Below are 15,313 nucleotides of genomic sequence, written 5' to 3'. Positions count from 1 at the left end.
CATGATACGAACGTCCAGAGTGTAGTCCATGAGGCTTCTCATGACATGAGCTGCCAACGTGTGTCAACAGATAGGGAACCAATAAGTGTGTCAGATGCCGGATACCACATCATCGGTAGCTGTGTATTGTATCTGTAGAGACCTGACCACAAATTTATTAACTCTAGGCACTCTCAGGAGTTTTCAGTGGTGGTCCTCTCTGTGATTTTTTTTTGCTGTTTTTACCTTCCACTTTGTTCTGTAGTCAGCGTACTGACCGCCCCATGATAAAATCACAGCGTACTTATGGAGTGACAGAGGGAGCCGCCTCCCGCTGTCTACCCACTTAAATGCTGCGGTGGTCATTGACTGCACCATCTAAGAGGTTAAATGGTCAAGATCAGAGGTTTCAATCACAGCCGGGCTCCTCCTGTGCCCACACAATCACCATGATGGAATAGTACGTCACGGTGGCCCTATGTAAAGCAATCCATGACGTACATTTATTTTATGGAGGCTTAAGGGGTTAATTTTATGGTTGAACTGTGTATAATCATCAAGGGCTTAATAATAGGAGTTGCAGAGGTAAAAGCCTCACTGGTGCCATGCTACCTAAGGGGCCCCAAAACAAGACACTTGAATTATAAATGGAGCACAGTCTAGAAAAATAGTTGCCTATTGGTCAGTGTCTGTAGTGTCCGGAATAAAAAGAATACGTTGTTTCAAGGTAAAGTTGTTATGGTGAGACGACCCCTTTAAATACATAAGTGACAGTTTTACACAATGAATTTAAGTGACACTATTAATATAATTGTTCAGCAATATGTCAGCTTCTATGTACAGATATAGTGATCTTTAACTTGACTTTAACCCCTTCCCGACATTTGTCGTAAGTATACGTCATGGAAAGCCAGTGCTTCCCGCAAAATGTTGTATACTTACGACAAATGTTTGGCACCGGATCATCGCCGGATCTTAGCGGTATCTTACAGCTGACATCCGGCTGTAATTGCGTGGAACGAAATTAGCTTCGATCCCTGCCATTAACCCCTTCAATGCAGCGTTCAAACGTGATCGCTACATTTAAGCTGTTTGTAGCTCATCAGAACCCCAGCAATGAAATTGCCGGGGTTCCGGTGGCTGCAATGGCAACCGGAGAGCTAATACTGGCCTCCCGATTTGCCTAGCACGGAAGCCCATCAAGATCCTTCCGGCGGCGGAGCCTGATCGGCTTCCGTAGCCGCCGGCAAGATGGTGCCGGCTCAGGAGCTGATCCAGCATCATCAGCAGTGGAAGTCAGCTGTATGTTACAGCTGACATCCAGCTGTAACGGCAGGAACCGGAGCTAGCTCCGATCCCTGACATTAACCCCTTCGATGCAGCAATCGAAAGCGATTGCTGCATCGTAGCGGTTACTAGCAGATCGCCAGCCCTGATAGGCAATCGGGACTGGTGACTGCTGCTATGGCAAAAGGAGACACAATGGCCTCCTGCTCTACCATTACGGAAGCTGATTAGGCCCCGCCGGGAGGCGAAGCCTAACCGGCTTTCTGTCAGTGAATAACTGACAGATCTAACACATTGCACTACGTAGGTAATGCAATTTATTAGAAAAAAAACATCAGACAGTTGGAACTTCAAGTCCCCTAGTGGGACTTGAAAAAAAGTGTAAAAAAAAAGTATTAAAAAAGTGTAAAAAAAAGTGAAAAAAATAAAAGTTTGAGAACAATAAAAGTTTCAAGTAATAAAATAAAACACAATCGCCCTTTTTCCCTTATCAAGTCCTTTATTATTGAAAAATAATAATAAACCATACGTATTTGGCATCACCGCGACCGTAACGACCTGAGGTTTTAAAATATTATATTATTTATTGCACGCGGTGAACGGCGTAAAAAAAAAACGTAAAAAACTATATCAGAGTTTCTGTTTTTTGGTTACTTTGCCCTACAAATATTGGAATAAAAAGTGATCAAAAAGTCGCACCTATCCAAAAACTATCGCTTGTCTTGCAAAAAACAAGCCCTCATACAGCTCCATCGACAAACAAATTAAAAGTTATGGTTCTCACAACTTGGCGACAGAAAAAATACATTCTTTTTACAAAAGTAATTTTATTGTGCAAAAAGTTGTAAAATATAAAAAAGTTCTATAAATTAGGTATCGCCGGAATCGTATTGACCCGCAGAATAACATGAACATCTAGTTTATAACACATGGTGTATAAAAAAAAACTAAAAAAAAATGATGGCAGAATTGCGTTTTTTTGTTTACCTGGCTTCCCAAAAAATAGAAGAAAAGGTGATCAAAAAGTCGCATGTACCCCAAAATGGTACCAATAATCGCTACAGCTCGTCCCGCATATAAAAGCCCTCATACCACTATGTCTTTGAAAAAATAAAATTAATTAAGGCTCCAATAAGTCAGGAAATAAAAAAATATGAAGTTGTGCCGGCCCGAGGGGATCATTTCTTCTGTTTCAAGAGGCGATTTATCAAGGACCTAAAATTAGGGAACCAGGAAAGGGAGGGCCCAAACATATCTGCTGGAATCGAGGGCGCCCGTATTATACCAGGACAACACTTTCCCAGCAAAATTCCCCAAACTGCAAAGGTGCGGAGTGTGGACCAAAAGGGGCATAAAAAAGGCCGCCATATATAAATGCAACACCGGCCTGTGCAGAAAGGATTGTGTCACAGCGTAACACACATCTATGGATTATTTTATTGTTTTCTTTACCCCATTATTATGCCACCTGACTATGCCCCTGATGTCCTCTGCCCAGCTTACATGTACCCCCACATTATAAATGGAAACACCAGCAATAATCAAACAAATCTACTACCAAGCAAAATCCGCTCTCCAAAAGGCAAATGGCGCTCCCTCCGCTCCGAACCCTACAGTGTGCCCAAACAGCAGTTTCCTTCCACATATATGGCATCGTCATACCCGGGAGAACCCTTTTAACAATTTTTGGGGTGTGTGTCTCCAGTGGCATAATCTGAGTATGACATATTTGCCACTGAAATGGCATATCTAGGGAAAAATATACATTTTTAATATGCACCATCCGCAGTGCAGTTTCATTTATGGAAAAGACCTGTGGGGTGAAAATGCTCACTACACCCCTTAATAAATGCCTTGAGGGGTGTAGTTTCCAAATGGGGTCACTTCTCAGGGGTTTCTTTTTATTATTTCACATCTGAGCCTCTGCAATTGTCAACCAATACTTTGTAAATGGCCAAATTAGGCCTCAATTTTACATGGTACGCCTTCACTCATAAGCCTGGTCGAATGTCCAGGCAAAAGATTAGTGCCCCATCCATATAGGGTGTTTCTAAAACCGAGAAACACTGCATAATAATTAGAGAGCATGTCTTGTTATGGTGGCACAAGCTGGGCACCACATATTGGCATATCTATGGAAAAAATCCCATTTTCACTCTGCAACATCGAGTGCACACTAATTTCTACAAAACATCTGCAGGGTTAAAATGCTTACTACACCCCTAGGTAAATGCATTGAGGGGTAGTTTCCAAAATTGGGTCACTTCTGGGGGGTTTCTACTGTTTTTGGCCCACAGGCGCCCAGAGACCAATCCAGCAACATCTGCACTCCAAATGGCCCTCCTTCCCTTCTGAGCCCTGCCGTGTGCCCAAACAGAAGTTTATGACCACATATGGGGTATTGCCGTACTTGGGAGAAATTGCTTTACAAATGTTGGGTTCTTTTTTTCCTTTATTTGCTGAGAAAATGAAAAATTTTGCGCTAAAGCCACGTCTTATTGAAGAAAAAGGATTGTTGTTTTTTTCACTGCCCAATTCTAATAAATTCTAAGAAACATCTGTGGTGTGAAAATGCTTACTACACCCCTAGATGAATTCCTCAAGAGGTGTAGTTTCCTAAATGGGTTCACTTTATGCGCGTTTTCATTGTTTTGTCCCCTCAGGGGCTCTGCAAATGCGACCTGGCCTCCGCAAACCATTCCTGCTAAATGTGATCTCCAAAAGCCAAATAGCGCTATTTCCCCCTGTAGATATAGCCCACCCCTGTATATGGGGCTCCATAGATAGCCCACCCCAGTTTATAGCCCCCCCTGTAGATATAGTCGCCCTGTATATAGCCCAGCCCTGTAGATATAGCCCCCCTGTAGATATATTCCCCCTGTATATAGCCCCCCTCTGTAGATATAGCCCCCCTGTGTATAGCCCACCCCTGTAGATATAGCAGCCCTGTGTATAGCCCAGCCCTGTAGATATGGTCCCCCTGTAGATATGGTCCCCCTGTAGATATGGTCCCCCTGTAGATATAGCCCACCCCTGTATATAGTCCCCCTGTAGATATAGCCCACCCCTGTATATAGTATCCCACAAATAGCTCCCCCTATAGTGCTCCACAGAAAGCCCACCCCTGTATATAGCCCCCTTGTACATATAGTCCACCCCTGTATATAGTGCTCCACATATAGCCCACCCTTGTATATAGTATATACAGGGGTGGGCTATCTGTGGAGCACTATATACAGGGGTGGACTATCTAGTGGAGCACTATATACAGGGGTGGACTATATGTGGAGCACTATATACAGGGGTGGACTATATCTACAGGGGGGCTACATACATGGTTGGGCTATCTGTAGAGCTCTATATACAGGGGTGGGCTATATCTACTGGGGGCTATATACAGGGGTGGGCTATCTGTAGAGCACTATAGGGGGAGTTATTTGTGGGACACTATACAGGGGTGGTCTGTATGGGGGCACTATCTACAGGGGCTCTATGGCAGGCACTATCTACAGGGGCTCTATGGCAGGCACTATCTACAGGGGCTCTATGGCAGGAACTATCTACAGGGGCTCTATGGCAGGCACTATCTACAGGGGGCACAGTGTGTGTGTTTAGGATACGGTGTATGGTGCTATTATAATTAGAGGTGCAGTGTATGGCGCTATTATATTTAGGGGCATAGTGTGTGGTATAATGATAACTTTATATTTATTTATAGGTGCAGAAATGTTGGAAAAGTGAGAAGCTGAAGACATCTGAGCAGCAAACTGCAGAAATGGTCTGTGACCGGGAGAAGCCACCATAGAGGTCTGGACCGGATGGAGAAAAAGAACTAGAATCTGAGACGTCACCGGTGAGTCACTTAATGTAAATGTTTATTCTGCCTCTAATCAGTAATGTAGTCACTTTATGATCTGCAGCGAGATGATTATGATAGGATTTATTTTTTGTGAAACAGCATCTCCCAGCATATCCTTATCATTATTCGGGCCATGCTGGGAGCTGTAGTTTTACGCCGTACACACCTATACAGCAGGGGTAGCACTAAATTGAGCTGTATTTGTGCTGGTGTTGTATATATGTACTGAGCTTGGTTCTGGGGCTGTATATATGTACTGAGCTTGGTTCTGGTGTTGTGTATAGAACTATATTGCTTGTGAAATGTACAAATATTTTTATGCTCGCGTTACATAAAAAGAAATGACACGTCGATTGGTAGAGAAAACAAACACGGCAAGGGGGAAGGAGATGTCGGGAAAGAGGTTGGGGGGGGGGCGCCAAACTGAATCTTTTCCCCGGGTGCTGGAGAACCTAGCTACGCCTCTGATAAACCTTAACTGTGTTTGTGTGTTTGTCTTTTTCTTTGGAAAGAGAAGGACATCTCTAGAAGTGTGTTTCGCCCTGTGATATGCCTTTTCAATGGACCTCATACTATATCTGCGGTTAAGGAAACGATTTTACAATTTGTCTGATGAACAGATTCTCCTAATCCGCAGAAATTGTCCAATGGGGACTGCCTGAATAGAAAAAAGAAAAAAAGAAAAATGATCCAGAAATATAACTAGGCACTCTTGGGTTAAATAAAATTTAACATAGTATTTTATTTTTGAATCCAGATAATACCGGCAACATTTAATTTATACATGAATACAAAATTTACAATTTAAAAAGAGAAATCTCCTGGCCAGGAAAGGAGAACATACAATAGAACCTTCAAACATAGGTGATATTGCCTGATGGATATATAGCAAACTATATATGTGAAAAACAATTATGAAAATTTTTTTTCAAAAAATGAAAAACCGCTGGGTCGTGTTCACACTTGCGGTTTTCAAACATATATATTATTTATATCACAAAATGGCCAGAGTTCCTATTTGGAGTAGCTGGTAATGAAATTTTTAAAGAAATTCACTTTATGTGTAAGTAACATGACTTTACTCTCAAGATAGGAAAATAGCCTCATGAATTAAAGGAATGTGGTTAACAGCGTGCTTTTTTTTCCCCTCATTCATGAATCCTCAGATCCAAATCAGATTTTATAGTGATAGGAAGTCTTTTCACAGACCTTTGGGTCAATGTGTAGCTCTCATGATATTAGGCTTTGAGGTACGACATCAATTTTTATAGGTTTTTTACCTTTACCTTCGACATCCAGCAAGTGCCGGGAAACCATGCAGGGAAGCGGTCAGCTCCGAGGTGGAAAATAGCAAATCTCCACAGAAGGAAAGTTCGCTTGTGTGGCCACACATAAATTTCAAAGCCTTCAAATCTCCACCCGACAATGCAGGATCGCACGCCGGTATATCAGCTGAATAAGGGCACTCCGAGAGGAACAGACCCAACGAAACAGGATCGCACGCCGGCAACCAGGTAAGTAAAAATTCCAGAGTATGTCTCCTTCCACGTGTGATCTTCAACACTGGACAAGTATTCTCAGGGCAGGGTTTGGACGTCACAACCCGCCCCGTTAATTAGAACAGCTGACGCGTTTCATCCCTGAACGGGATTTCTTCAGAGCAGTTTCAGGACTGCCTGAATAGTCTGTGGGGGATGGGAAGAAGAAGAGTGTAACAATAATCTGACAGAGGTCTCCTTACGATACACATCGCTTTGCAGAAAGTCATGTATATCCTTGACAAGTTTAATATCTAGAAATTCTATTTGTTTGCAGTGGAATTTATAGGTAAATTTCAGGTTTAATGTATTCGCATTCAGATTAGTCATGAATGAATCAAACTCAGACATCGCTGTCCCACATCCTCCCTGATGACGCGGCTTCCGGAAGTGGGGTGGTGGCCATCTTTTTACCCCCTATCTGACGCCGGTGTCCTCTTTCCGCTTGTGACCGGTGATTTTTGATCTGTAACACATGGGCCAGGTAGGATATAGGAGGGGGTCCCGCTAGGATGATGCCAACCCCAGACGAAGGCATTCACCGAAACGCGCGTTGGGTGTTGGCGTCCTTCCTATGCGAGACCATGACTTTTGGTGTGTACTTATTCCTTACCCCTTGAAAAAGCCATCCACGCGAAACGCGCGTTGGGGTTTCTCCACTTCTGGGAGTTACCATATTCCTGGAACGATATGGGTCAGTACTAGCGGTGTTTCCTTTGCAATCTTTAAATATATGATCATTGATTGATACATTTACTATTCTAAACTTGCGATAGGTTTAGCTGCTAAACACTTATGTCTACTTAGACAGCAGGTTTGGTCGTACTGAGTTTCTCTATGCCTAACTATTAGGTTCCTTATCTTTTTCATGCCTGTTACTAGACCTATCGCTGTTTGCTGATATGTATCGTTACTGTGTATGGTTATAATTAACCTTTGCTTTCTCTGTATCTGTCGTTTGCAAACCGTTTAGAACCACTGCTACAAACTAACAACTACAGATATATACTAACTGCTGTTTGTATTGTTTTATCCTTTTGACCCATGTTCCTCTCCCATACTTTTGGAGATATACAGTCTTTTTTGATTTGTAGTCTATTTTTAATCGTGTTACTTGTATTGTCTAATAAAATATATATTTTTCTATGCCATCTGGCATTTATATTTATTGATAGTTTCTGACTCTTTCTTTCTCTTGTGCTTAATCTGATATTTGGAGTTTCTATCATTACTGGGGAGTCGAATAAATATAACCGCACTTGCTGGCGACTTAACCCATAGACTGTATAGTCCCATGAGACATATGTTTGACATTATTCCTTACACTCGTCTGTTATCTCATGTTGACAGTTTGATGCTTGAAAAAGGTCCCAAGGTGGGACAGAAACGTTGCATTTGCCATGTTGGCACAATAAACTTCACTTTTTTCATCTTGATCATCGGAGTGCTGTTGGATTTTCTTCGTGTAATAAAATTTATATATTTTTATACTCCAACATTTTGTGTCGAAGTTGATCATTTTTCCACTTTGTAGTGTTCTTCTGGAAAAGAAAGAAGCCAAAGATGTCAGTGTGTCGAAATGCAGACAAGTCATGGCTATGAGAAGTCGTCTTGGCGGTCTTGGCTAGGTGAAGAAAAGAAAAACGAAAAGTGACCTACACTGTACATAAAATTAGTGCCAAACAGCCACAATTATATCTAAAAAAATATATATAATTTTTTTATGCTGCAGTCAAAACAATCATTAAAACCAATGATGAGTCTCACAAGAATCTGCATCACAGGGGCACATTAACTAGACCCCTAAGTTAGTTCAAACCCCTGACCAGTTCCTTAAATTATTCCAGACCCCAGACAAGACCCCTAAATCAGACCCCAAAATTAATAAGACCCCAGATTAGACTAAAGGAAATTAACTCAGACCGCTCTATTTACTTACTGTTCCTCGCTGGCTTCTCTTCTTTTTGGGCGCCGCTGCACGCATGGTCCTGATGCCAGCCAGCACAAAGACCTTTTATGTACCGCAACACACAACATCCTGGCGGTGACTAACATCAAGACCCTGTGTGGCGGGCTGTGAAGGGCTTGATGTAGCTCTGGGGCCCACTCACAACTGCGACCAATGTGACCCCTATAGCTCTGCCACTGCTTCCTGTTTAGAATCCATAGCAATGAAATAATAAATGCAATATGTCTTATGCCTGACTTTCATTTGAATGGACTCCATGTAACAATGTAACACTACATTTCTCTACCTATGCAACCAGTATACTAATAGTTATGTCACTGTACATAGAGATCAGGACAATACACAGTATATAGAGAATTTATATAATAGAAATATATATGGCTATGAATGTATGACATATGGGGGCACATGTATGACAACAATGCCAGTCAATTTCTTGTAAATCTGAATGGAAATGATAAGATCACATTATAAAGCTTCTGGTCCTCAGATTTTGCACATTTTACCCACGTCCAACAGATTTTTGGATTTGTGGATGCGTCAAATTTATGAGAGGCCTGCAAGATGTTAAATGGTAAAGATGACATCCTCCGCCAGGTCAGACATCAGTCAACATGCTTCTAACTCCAGCACCTACACCAAAGTTACATACATTATATATCAATTTTATATTAAAACGCACCATGACATTATTTCAGTGTACTTTCCCTTTAAATTTGCTGAGGCATGAATCATCATAGCAAGTGCCGCAAACAACAACCAATAGAATCGCAGGATTTGAATTTAAAGATAGAGAAAAATCATCAGTTGGTGCCAGTCTGCGATTGCTCTTTTCAGAGATAAGACAGGCTCCATTTTGTTCTTCAAAGCGACTTGACAAACGTTTATTTTTATCGGAGGAGAAGACACTACTGCGTATCTGCGTCTTCTGAGAGACAACACCAACTGTCTTCAAGACTTCACAGGTAAAGTGCCGCCATTTACTAACCATAATGACTGATCCATGTCATCCCAGACACAGACACAGATGCTTCTTCCACTACTGAAATGGATTGTATTTTATTAATAAACTCAAAGGTTTTCACCTAAATACTCAAAATCTGGATAAACTAAGGAGACAAGAGTAAAATAACCCGACGTATCATCTCCTTCCTCAGATCTTTCTGATGGATCCCAAGCTGTAGGACCGTATGCTTATTATTATTCTGTATTTAGAGAGGTTTCCATTCTAGAAAATGATATCAATAGGATTTTCCACCATATTCTGATCAGTCTGCCAGGACCATCACCCCATTTCTTCACTTTTACCCTTCATAGTGGCATTTCCCCAACCCCCGGTGTGCAGGGAACTACAACATAGTCTGATTAATTGATTACACAATGCTGTCTCTTCATTCTCAGGATCGCAGGGGTCCCGGAGATCAGACCCCACTAATCAGAATGTTATGTCATATCCTAGTAATATGCCATAACACTCAATTATGAGTAAACCCCTTTAATATTCATAGTATATACATTTTATACCTCAGTGCAGCTGTCCTGTGATTCTTCTTTTTTTATTTTCAACCAAAATTTAAAATTTTCTTTAATCTATAATGTGTGTAAATTGGGTCCGGGGATATGGATAATGTTAGAGGGGTGCTTATTGTGTTTTTACTATAATATATAAATATATTCCTGGTCTCTAATGTAAAATCTGTAACAGGGCCCTCTCTATACCATGTGTCATTTATAATACTGGTGTCTCCTTATGGAAGAGTGGATTTTGGGCCCCCTATGGCAGTAGATCCTGGGTGTGATTGCTACCTCTGCACCCTCTATAGCTACGCCCCAGTTATAATGTCAGTCCAGCGCACATATTACATGTTTATATTAATATAAGTTTTTGTAACATCTTCTTCAGGAAACTGGAGGCCCTCAGGCTTATTAGCCATTGGGCCCATGACTGTGTGGCACGGAAGGGGTTAAAGGAGGGATATATCCTGCTAGGGGTGGGTCTGTCCAAGATAAATTTAGGTGGGCCATAGGTCCTATAGGGATAGAGGGCACCCGCCCAGGGGCGCAACTAGGAAAGACTGGGCCCCATAGCAAACTTTTGACTGGGGCCCCCGCCTCCCCTGGGTGTCACACAACCCCCCCTTGTAGATTGTGCCTTTTTTACAGCCCCCCCTGTAGATAACGCCATACAGCCCCCTCTGTAGATTGCGCCATACAGCCCCCTCTGTATATAACTCCATAATGTCCCCTCTGTAGATAGCGCCATACAGCCCCCTCTGTAGATAGCGCCATACAGTCCCCCTGTAGATAACGCCATACAGCCCCCCTGTAGATAACGCCATACAGCCCCCCTGTAGAGAACGCCATACAGCCCCCCTGTAGAGAACGCCATACAACCCCCCTGTAGAGAACGCCATACATCCCCCTGTAGATAACGCCATACAGCCCCCACTGTAGATAACGCCATACAGAGTCCCCCCTGTAGATAATGCCATACAGCCCCCTTTGTAGATATCTACAGAGGGGGCTGTATGGCGTTATCTACAGGGGGGACTCTGTATGGCGTTATCTACTGAAGGGGCTGTATGGCGTTATCTACAGAGGGGGCTGTATGGCGTTATCTACAGGGGGGACTCTGTATGGCGTTATCTACAGAGGAGGCTGTATGGTGATACCTACAGGGGGACTGTATGGCATTATCTACAAGGGGGACTCTGTATGGAGTTATCTACAGAGGGGGCTGTATGGCGTTACCTACAGGGGGGGCTGTATGGCGTTCTCTACAGGGGGCTCTATGCCGTTACCTACAGGGGAGGCTCTATGGCGTTATCTACAGTAGGGGTGTATGGCGTTACCTACAGGGGGGACTGTATGGCGTTATCTACAGAGTGGGTGTATGGCACTACCTACAGCGGGGCTATATGGCGTTATCTACAGAGAGGTTGTATGGCGTTACCTACAGTGGGGGCTGTATGGCGTTATCTACAGAGGGGGCTGTATGGAGTTATCTACAGAGGGGGCTGTATGGCGTTATCTACAGGGGGGCTGTATGGCGTTCTCTACAGTGGGGGCTGTATGGCGTTCTCTACAGGGAGGGCTGTATGGCGTTCTCTACAGGGTGGGCTGTATGGCGTTCTCTACAGGGGGGGTGTATGGCGCTCTCTACAGAGGGGGCTGTATAGCGTTATCTACAGAGGGGGCTGTATGGTGCTAACGCCATACAGTCCTCCCTGTAGAGAACGCCATACAGCCCCCACCTGTAGGGAACGCCATACAGCCCCCTGTAGGGAACGCCATACGGCCCCCCTTGTAGGGAACGCCATACAGCCCCCACTGTAGAGAACGCCATACAGCCCCCACTGTAGAGAACGACATACAGCACCCCCTTAGGTGAACGCCATACAGCCCCCCTATAGGGAATACCATACAGCCCCCTCCTGTCGGGAACGCCATACAGCGTCCCCCCCCCCAGAAAAATGCGACCTACAGTGTGTCCTACAAAATACATGTATCCCCTATCCACAGGATAGGGGATACATGTGGGATCGCTGGCACTGATAAGGAGAACGGGGGACTGAAAGTCCCCTGAAGTTCTCCATGACTAACCTCTGACTTCCGGCTTCTGCGCAGCTCAATTAAACTGAAAGGAGCGCTGGTCACGCATGCGCACAAGCGCGACCGGCGCTCCATTCATTTCTACGGAGCTGCCGACACAGACCCCGGAAGTCCAAGGTTTGTGATGGAGAACTTCAGGGGACTTTCAGTCCCCCGTTCTCCCTATCAATGCCAGCAATCACACACGTATCCCCTATCCTGTGGATAGGGGATACATGTCTTTTGCTTAATGGCAGAGCGGGGAGATACCTCCCTGCTCTGCCGTAGTCGTGTTCAGTGGCGTCCCGCTGTAGCAGCCATAGCGGCTGCTAGCGGAGCCTCCGGCCATGGTGGGGGCCCGTGGCAGCCGCTACGGCTGCTACGGCGGTAGTTACGCCACTGCACCCGCCCCACTGAACGTTTTTTGGATAGAAACAGAAAAGAAAAGAGAAGTATATATTGACAAAAAGTCATAAAAAATAAATTTAAAAAAATATAAAAATAATTAATTATACAATATGTTTTAAATAAGAGACAAAAGTAAAATAAATATAAGTTTTTGTACTGTGACTGTGTGGCACGGAAGGGGTTAAAGGAGGGATATATCCTGCTAGGGGTGGGTCTGTCCAAGATAAATTTAGGTGGGCCATGGGTCCTATAGGCATAGAGGGCACCCGCCCCACTAAACGTTTTTTGGGTAGTTTTTGGGGCGGTCTTGCACATTCTCCCCTTCTGGATTTATAAGGCGAGGGCGGGCAGTCATCTTCCTCTTTTGGCCATTACTTGTCCCACCCTCCCTCCCTATTTGTTTTGTGTTGAACCTAATTTTTCTTTAAAAAAAAAACCAGAAAAGAAAAGAGAAATATATATATAAAAATAATTAATTATACAAAATGTTTTAAATAAGAGACAAAAAAAATAATAATAATAATATATATATATATATATATATATATATATATAGATATATATATATATATATATATATATATATATATATATATATATATATATTTGTCTCTGAAGTACTATGTGTATTTTATACGGAATTATACTCCGTACCATTGTCATGTTGTTTAGCAACTCCAAGTTTGTAAAAGGAATTGTCGTTTTTCTGGTCATGAGGCATTTGATTCGTTTGGAAACTCATGTCACATCAGGCGGTAATTTGTTATTAAAAGAATTGACCTACATGCCCTTCCTTAGGCGGGCTGGCGTACGGGTATAATAGGAAAACAGTTTATTTTGAAAATACTTAAATAATAAATAAAGCTGTGGCCGACCCTCGTGTCAACCCACGTTTAAAAGTTTAGTTGTGTGTCGTTCAAATTACTTGTATGGTTTATGTATAATCCACCCTAGCCTGTACATGGTACAGGTATGCGCACAGTCAGTCACATTCCCAAATATTCATGGTAATATTCTCTTCTATTTAAGTTTCCCAGGAAGAGGAGAAGAGATGGCGAGGAAGAGGAAGAGAGAGATGGTCACTCTTCATGTGGACGAGACGTCAGTACAAGATTTTATATCACTGCAGTCACTACATACCAAATCCATACTTAGTGTTACAAACCATTACAAATCTAATCCATCAGCTTCTTATTAACCTCTTCACACATGAGAATAAACGCCCTATAAGGGTGACGCGTGCTTCTACCAAGGTCATACAAAGCTTAAAGGGAATGTGTCGCTAGAATTTTTTTAATTTTTTTTAATTAAACAGTTAGTATATAAATGATTACACATTGTTCTAATTTTTTTCATTTTTTCACAAGTCTGGAAATATTATAAATTAGATTCTAATTTATAGCATTTCCATGTGCTGGTAACTAGAGGGAGCAATTCCCAAAATTGCAGCATTGGCATGTGGTAAAGCAACCTCATTGCCTTATGCTGCAAAATTGGAGAAATCACACTCTTTCCAGTGTCCTCAAACAAGGAGAAAGGAGGGGGTTGAATGTTCAAATCGCCGCCATTTTTTGAGCGAATGCACAATGTAGGAGGATTAGATACAGTGGTAATCACACAATATAAAACGAACATACACAAACATAACTTACCTGCTCCTGCCGCCGCCGTTGCTGTCGCCGCCACTGCCTCCGCTCCTAGTCCTTGCTTCTGAACATATGGACTGAAGCCGCGACCGTAAGTAGTCGTCTTACTGTCCGGCCGCGGCTTCCGGTCCACATGAAAATGGCGCCGGATGTCGCTCTGCCAAAGACCTACCTTTTGGTCTGTGTGGGAGCGGCGCTTCCGCCGTTTCCACACAGACGGCGTACACTATAGTGAATGGAACGGCTCCCGTTCGCATTCTCTATGGGGATGTATGTGCCGTATTCCATCTCTGTATGTGTCGTTAATCGACACATACAGAGATGGAAAAAAAATGGCAGCCCCCATAGAGAAGTAAAAGAAAGTAAAAAGAAACACAAACACACAAATAAATAAAATGTATTTTAATGACATGCTAAAAGCAATAACATAAAAAAAAAAAAATTTGTGACACTTTCCCTTTAACTAATGCTCTGAGAGGTGACAGCACTATCCCCAGAGACATACCACGAGGAAATGTTCTTAAACATGGATTTTACTAAGATTTCCCTGTCATTTGTTTATTTCATTTTTAATTAATTGTAAACTTATTAACACATAATTGTCTGTATTTTATATTTTTACATTGGACTGCTGACTGTAATATCTATTTCTTCGCCAAACATGGACTCCTTGGATTGCTTTTCAGGGTTCTGACTCCTATAAAGACATTATACGAGAGCTGAGTACTGCGCGGCAGCCTGAGTAGCGCTCTTTACTTTGAGGGATGTCATGGTGGGACACCCCACTCACTTTAATCTGCTCCTCACCCTCCTCTATTTCTTTTTTTTTTGTAACTTTCTCTTCGTTCTCTGTACTCTTATGCGGCTGTTGAATCCGTCCTCTTCGTAGGGGGCCTGGAGTCATGTAGACTACTCTCCTGCGTGGGAATATTGGCTTTCACCTCAGTTCTTTATATGTACGCTGCATTTATACTTTCTGTACTCTTATGTAATTCTGTACCCCAAATGTTTTACAAAATGGACCTTTTCGATCATG

This window comes from Rhinoderma darwinii, chromosome 4, assembly GCF_050947455.1.
Source record: "Rhinoderma darwinii isolate aRhiDar2 chromosome 4, aRhiDar2.hap1, whole genome shotgun sequence".
NCBI classification, from domain to species: Eukaryota; Metazoa; Chordata; class Amphibia; order Anura; family Rhinodermatidae; genus Rhinoderma; species Rhinoderma darwinii.
This window is presented reverse-complemented; position numbering follows the sequence as displayed.